We start from the raw sequence: 7978 nt of genomic DNA, 5'->3' as shown, positions 1-7978 counted from the left end.
GATTTACTGGATATTAAGCTAAATTATTTTGGCATAGAATTGGATTTTTTTACATTTTTACTACCCATTATAACAGGTAGCCAAGTTTTCTAAATTTAAATACGATCATTTATGGGTTCCAGATGAATTTAAATTTAAAAGCATATCATTGAACTCATTCATATCGTTAACTTTTAATGCTTTTAATGGAACCTTTGTTTATTTATTTCTTTATGCTCCATTCAGATTTTGATGAGAACAAATAAAATCATAAATCAAAATCTTAAGTTCTTGCCAATGGATAAGTAAAAATTAAACCAACTTAGCCCTAGCAAAGCAAATTATACATCAACTTAATTAAATTTTTAGATTTTTTAAATAATAATTTATGCTTTTGGCATTGCATTTAATTATTATTATTAATTAAAGTAACAAAAATAACAAATTAGACGGCCTAAAATTACAACATGTTCGACAATTAATTTGTTTTTCAATTTATTTTACACCACAATGGTGATCGTCAAACTCTATTTATTTTAGTCTGCAAAACATTTAAAAGTATAATTTTTTGAACTGCAGTTTTTCAGTGTATAAGATAATAATTATATGATAATTATGTCACTTTATAGTTAATGATCTAAATAAATAACAAATTTAAAAAATATTTGTAAATATATAAATAAATTATTGTTAAAATTGCTAAAAATATCTTCTATTATCATTAATAAAGTTTAATGTTTTTTAACAAAAAAATCTATTTAAGAGATTGATCACAAATATTAGCATTGCATTCAGTGTAACACGACATCAACACTGCCATTGTCTGTGTATTACTCGCTTACACAATTGCAAATGCTATCATTTTTGTACACTCGCTATCAACAGAGCGATCGGTCATGAATCATGGGGGTCAAATCACTCACATATCATGTATGTCTTCATACGAGCAGTTCGTGCACCACTCTCAATGTTTATATTTGTCCAAATCACCCACCCACCGGCCGTTAATTTCGCTCTCTCTCACGGTCGCACAAAACGCACGCATCAATCAACAAAAGCGATAATCACGTGCATGCATTTGATCAAACACACTCTCTGCACGTATTTATATAGGCGCGTGTGCCACACCGAGAGTTAATGCAAGGTACACGTGTTGGTTATGAGCAAAGTCAAAATCGGCGTGTGACACGTGAACCTGTAAATACGACAACGACCACCCCAGCAGCAGTGCAAACACACGGCATTTTCTGTTGAAGCGGCGAAATCAACCACGACAAAAGAGGGGCTAATGACAAATTGTATATGCTTGTAATCGACACTCACATGCTTGCATGAATTTTGATTAACTTGTGAATGGAATTGAGAGAGAGCTCCGTTTAAAAATTTTATTATTTTTATTATGAGATTCTCACATTAATTAACAATTATTGTTCTTCTTGATATAATTGGTTAAAATGTTGAAATATTCTTAATAATTTCAATTGTTTGATTAAGCAGAAGAAGAAATACTGAAGTGAATATTCAGTAGCTCCTGAAAATTGTAGGTTTGTGTAAAAAATAACTGACAGAAGTTAAGTATTCATAGAATTTATGTCTGAAAAGCGTGCAAGCACAACCTAGAGAATTTTCTGTCTACTCACTAATCTGTCTTTTTTCCCTCAAATGGAGGTGGCACTGGTTAAAAAAGGTACATTAAAAAAGTCATAATGTAACAAGAGAGAATTGAATTTGCCAGCCGAAAGGGCACGGGACGGCGCACAATATGAATACCTTATTAGGCGTGTTGTTTATCGCGACTCAAAGTCAACAATAAATCCGGCAATTTAGTGCCGCCCAAGTGGAAGCGGTCCAATTTCATGATTTTACATATCGGACAAATATTTTATTCAAATTAATGCCGCCTTTTGTGGCAGAATAACCGACTGGCTTTTGCTATGAAGTTTTTTTTGCTGCGCTATTTGATAACGAGAGAAGCCGAGGTTAACAGTTAGTTATTGATGCCCTAATGTCATGCACGAACAGGAAAAAAACACCACAAATAAAATATAAACACTATCTGAAGCTACAGACTAATAATTACCATCAACAATGCGATTGGCCTTGATCGCAAAAGGTTGTACTGCGCAGCAGAATAGAAAAAAACTGCTAAATTTATACCAAGCTTTATTTTAAAAGTCATATTAAAAAATGTATTATTTGCAAAGATAAATAAATTATAATTATATTTATTTTTTTTAATATAAAAGGCTTTATCTTATTTTTTAAAGTTGAAATTAATTTTTTTGTATTAATTTTTACTGCAGCATCCACATTGTTATAATAAAATTAACATCAGCCCACCTTAATCATTATAATAATATTAAATTTATTTTTTACGTTTCAATAAATTTAAATATAAATTGCACGAACAAAGTAAATATTTAATCAAATTATGAAAAATATTGTATCCTTTGAGTGTCTTGTTGATTAAAAGTAATGTAATTTATTGACCACAATTTGTAATACAATATTTCTTAATATGTGTTCACCGTGGCGGCCGTGAATCTTTTGATTTCAGGTGTTTCAGCAAACCTCTATTCTAGGTTTTGATACGCTTTCTGCTCATGTCTCCATTTTGCAGTTTTGTTTTATTTACTCTTAAGTAGAATAAACAATGAAAATAATAAAAGGATGAATGCCGAAATAAAGGTAAATTTTTTTTATTGTTTAAAACATATACATATAATGGATCTTGTAGAGCGTATAAAAAAAATCAAATTCAAGTATTATTAATATTATTATTATTGTCTATTATTCAAATTTACTGCACCTTGTTGAGCACCTTCTCATTAATGTTTTTTTTTCTCTAATTCGGACGTTAATTAAAAATAAGGAAAATAATTAATTGATAATTTTATAGTTCATTTTCTCAGAAATTTCCTTTTTCTTCATTAGTTTAATTTTAACTGCGGAGCTGAAAGTTGATAATATCTTTTACAAATATATTTTCTTGCCAATTCTGTGCCAATTTTCTTCAACCTTCCAATTTTGATATCGCCTTAAAATGCAATGCGAGTAAAAAACAACGAAACGTGCAATATCACTCGTTGAAAAATCGCTGGCCTCTCTTTGTGCCTTGTCCGCATTCGAGATTCAGAGGCCGATTAAAAACTCTCTCTGTCATACATAGACACACACGCCAAAGCAGGTAGTAAATGCACACACGTGTGTACATAAGTTGATACATTTGCTTATACTATATAGTGCGATAAAAAAGCACGGAATAAAACAACAGCAGAAACAGTGGAACACACGAGAGATAAAAATAAACAGCGAGAGCCAAAAGCGACCCTATCAATAACTATATGAAATTGCTGCTAAATTATGCAAATAATGTGCGGCGAATGAGTGTGTGTGCGCATAAATATTTATTAACGGCCAGAGTAAAATGTGTTACTCCTTTGGCCCCTTTTTGATCTCGGAAATTGGTCTCTCTGCGAAATCCCGAGCATAATTCATGAGTAGCAGCATTTATGGCTGCAATATCAAATAACGCGGAGAGCTGGAAAGAAATAAAAACTGTCACCACCTGGCCGCTTTATATAATCAGGTAAATAAATTTGGCTCTTAATTGAGCTTACTCTCGAGGTGCTCGTTTTGATCACTCTTGGCTTTTACGACTCCGGCGCGGCTCCATTTCTCTCTCCAAGGAAAATTTTATGGCTCAATAAATAAACACGTAAATGTGCTAATTTATCACGTTTCCGATTTTCCCACAAAGTTTAGGATCTCTCCGAAAGGTGCAATTAGCATATAAATTATTTTCTGCTAGCGCTGCAGGGACATATATCATACAGATATTAACTGCATGAGAAGGGTTTGAATTCAGGACAACATATTCCATTATTAAATATTAATTCTTTAATAACAAAATCATCGGAGGAATGAGGAATATTTTTTAATATATTTTTGAATGTCCTAATTATCCAATTCATGAAAAACTGTAAGCGTATTTGAAAGTCACAGTGAAGAACTCTTTAAAATATTTATAATAATAGAAACCTAAACTGTTTTAAGTAAACCTTATAATTGTAATCCAATTTAATTTTTATCAAGGCATAATTTTTTTAACTGTTAAAAACTGCAATTAGCAATTTAAATATTAGAAATCTCTACAGTTTGAGAAAAAAAAACAACAATATATAACATGCAGTTATTACAAAAATATTCTCGACCCAAAAAGGTGTGTTGAATAATGGTGGCAAAAAATTGGCACAAAATTTTTAGATTGCAGGAAAAGATTTCGAAAAAAAGGTATTATTTTGTTAATATTTTTTAATTTTCTTAAAAATTCGAAAAAAAATGGCAGATTCATTTTTAACTATGCGTGTTGCATGTAAATGAAGAATTCAAATCGACATCAAAATTGTTTAACCACTATGAAATTAACACGCGAAAACTAAATTTGTCATTGAATTACAAAATATAATTTAACATACATTTTTAATTTAATCATGTAAATTTCTACAAAATCGAACCATAATAATAAAAAAAATAATGATTCCAAAAATGATATTTCATATTTGTTTTTGCTCTCAAACAATATTATTTTCCAACTAATTGTAAATCAAAAACGAAAAGTGGGAGCGAGAATTAAAGGAAGTCAACAGGGGGAGTGTGGCGCGCGTGTTGAAAAACGGTGCTTTCGTTTTTCTCTCGGCGGTGGTCGGAAGCGAATGAGTTGTGGCCGCACTGTGTGTCCCTGCTAAAAAAGGCGAGCATCAATTTGCATGGGAGTGAGTAATAAGTCTCTCGCATTTTGCCGCACACACGCCACCCATGCAGCCGAATAGGAAGGAAACCTATACACTGATCTCTCTTCCGGTCCAGCCAACCAGTTACGCCTCACTGCCGACCAGCCAGAATATTTTATATCTATCCGGCGATATCCAGCTGAGCTCGCAAAGACCGCTCTTTTCTTAATTCGGCATAATTTATGAGAATTGCCGTGTGCACGTTCAATCCGAGATTTACTGCTTCAAATTTGGGTCCGCCCATAAATCCCTCGCAGTTCTTTCAACTCTCCTCAAAACTAGATTCCACGTGTGGAAAATCAGCTAGACGAAAATAAAGGCTGAAATTATTATTTATATTATATCGATGCCTATTATTTGTTTGCAGTAAGTTTGTTCTTTCCATATATAATGAAAGAAATGAAAATAAAATATTTAAAATTGATTAAAAAATTTATTTTTAAACATAATTGAGGATTTTATTAAAAAAAAAACAAAACTTTGATAATTCTGATATAATAAAATTACTACAAAATTGCTATATTAAACACAGAGGTGGGAATTTTATAATTTGGTGTGAGCAATAAAAAATTTAAATATTTATATAATAATCTATATGTACTGTGGGTGATTATTTCATAAATTTTGAAATTAACACAATAATAGGCAATAATAAGTGTAATGTCTTCATTAGACGCATTTATGTCTAATGAAGAATTATTGAAAGAAAAAAAAATACAAAAATTATATAATTTTTCAGAGATATTATTGATTACAAATATTGAACTTACAAAATTTTCCAGTCATGCGTCCAATAATAAGGGTAAATATTTTTATTTTCTTCATTAATCAAATGTAATTTGTTGTTTTTATAGGATTTGTATTTTTTTTATATATAGACTTTTAACTATTCAAAAGATTTCCTATGAAAGTTTGACTGACTCGCGTATTAAGTTCAGAAACTTGCATTCATATTTTTTGTTTTCGCATGCGAAAAGTAGTTTCGCCGCAGAATGAAATCTCCCATATCATGCTCACATTCAACCCCATATTTTTATAGCTCTTCTTCAGCACCCCAACACCGAACCGCTCCAAATTCCAATTTAAAGTTTTCCCAGCCAACAGCGGCACACACACACATTTCAATAACGCAATACCATCGCTTTTGCCGAGAAGCAATCAGATAAAAGCACGGATAACACACATGTATATTAAATTTAAAAACTGCACGACTCGGCTGCTTTTTGTTGAAAATATTATGGCCCTGCTCACGCCTACTTTATGGCCTGCCAGACTTTTGACTTTGATATTAAAACTGCCTCCATTACTTTTTTTCCGCCCAATTTTCTATTTTCTGTGTGCTGACGAAGGCACTACTTTTTTTGCCAACTCTCACAGACACGTGCTCGCGGTACGTTTGCATAATAAATAATTTTTCCGTGGCATCTGCGCTGATACGGCCCCCGTGTGTTATATTTTGACTGAATTTCATTTTTTCTCCTTTGACATCGCATGACCCACAACAGTAAATATGTAAAAAAGTAGAAAAGCTGCTGCTGGTTGCGGTTTAATTTTTTGATAGGCCAGACACACAGAGAGGGATGAGCAGCAAACAATAAAAATTGAGTGTGCGCCCCATAAAAAAATCAAGGCTCGCTGCGGCGGAATATGGAAATTCGCCCACATCAATCAAAGCCGCTTCGCGACCCTAATTGCCGCCATTTGTTTAACAGTCGATTTTTATGCGGCTGTTCCGCGACTGTTTTGACTGAATTTTCTTGAGGGAACCGCAACAGTTGTAAATAACTTTCCGGTTGCTGTTTCCAGAATGGATCTTACTCTTTTTTTCAAAATCACTAAACACAAAATTCGCCTGCTTGTCAATCGTTCAGCTGTTGTTTTCCAATAAAATGGCAAGCACGTAACGTAAACTGAATGATGAGCTCAATTTTGCTGATTGAATTTGTCAAAAAATTACATACATTATTTTTAATTTTTCTGGTTTTAATGTTGAAAACGTAAACATTTTTATTTAAGGTTATTTTTTTGTATTTTTTACATTTTATCATTACTAGTTATAAAAAATGCTCTATCAAATTTTAAAAATTATATCTTATATTTAAAACATGTAAATTATATATGTAGTCATTTTGTATTAAAAAAATTAGTTAAACTGCTAACAAAAAAATTTATATCACACCCAAATTTCTCTGTTTACAAATTTAAAATTGATTACACGTTGAATCCTCAATACTAAAATCATCAAGAGATTTATTTTTGACATTGATATTTCCACTAAAGATACATTTTAGTTATAAAATTAATAAACTGATTATTCTTCCCGAAATTAAATAATTTTCAACACGAAATAATAGAAGAATAAAAACCAATAATTTGATACTTTCTCGAGCTATAGAAGAGCACTGTTGTAAACAAATTTGAAAATTCAATATTAAGATTTCTTGTGAAATTGCTAAGGATTTTCTTGATCAGTAAGGGTTTGCTTTGACAAATAAGTCTTTCTTATCTGAATTGAATTAAAAAGTTTGAAATTATTTCTTTTGGATTGAAACCTTGAAACTGTTCTTTGCAGCAATAATTGTAGATTGAAACGGCTCACCCGGTAGTAAATGTAATACAACGGAGGAAGCGCTCAATGTCTGCCGTAATTTAATGCTGCTGATGGATGACAAACAGGATATCAGCTGCTCGCGGAGGATCGCAGTGTGGGTGTGAGAAACCACCTGATATGCCATGCATGAACAGCGCGTTGTAAACCGAGGACGACCGTAACACTCTGCGTTTTGTAGGCACTTCAATAGAATCCAATCGTATTTTGTGTTTGTAAAAAAATTAATATCATAATTAATCAAACGTAAAAAGTTTATTAAATTCAATAAAAAATTTCAAAATTAATGATAGTGTTGATGTATATTATATCAACGGACAAAATAAATAAAATATAAAATATTTATACCTAAAGTGTGGCTCAATCATTATTTTTGAAAAGAGAAATTTTTCTTAGATTTTCCATGACCGTTTTATTTTAAAATGATGCAATAATATATTTTTGTTTAGTGTTATTTTATATAGTGTGGCATTTTTTTATTGCTTATATTTTTATGTTTTAAAAATTTCAGATCACTTGTTATAAAAGTTGAGAATTTGAATATTTTGTATTGACGAGGCAAACACATTTATTAAAATATTCCCTTCTTTCTTGAAGG

This window comes from Neocloeon triangulifer, unplaced genomic scaffold (genome assembly GCF_031216515.1).
Source record: "Neocloeon triangulifer isolate White Clay Creek 2 clone unplaced genomic scaffold, ASM3121651v1 ptg000012l, whole genome shotgun sequence".
Classification (NCBI taxonomy): domain Eukaryota; kingdom Metazoa; phylum Arthropoda; class Insecta; order Ephemeroptera; family Baetidae; genus Neocloeon; species Neocloeon triangulifer.
Note: the sequence above shows the minus strand (reverse complement) of the source record.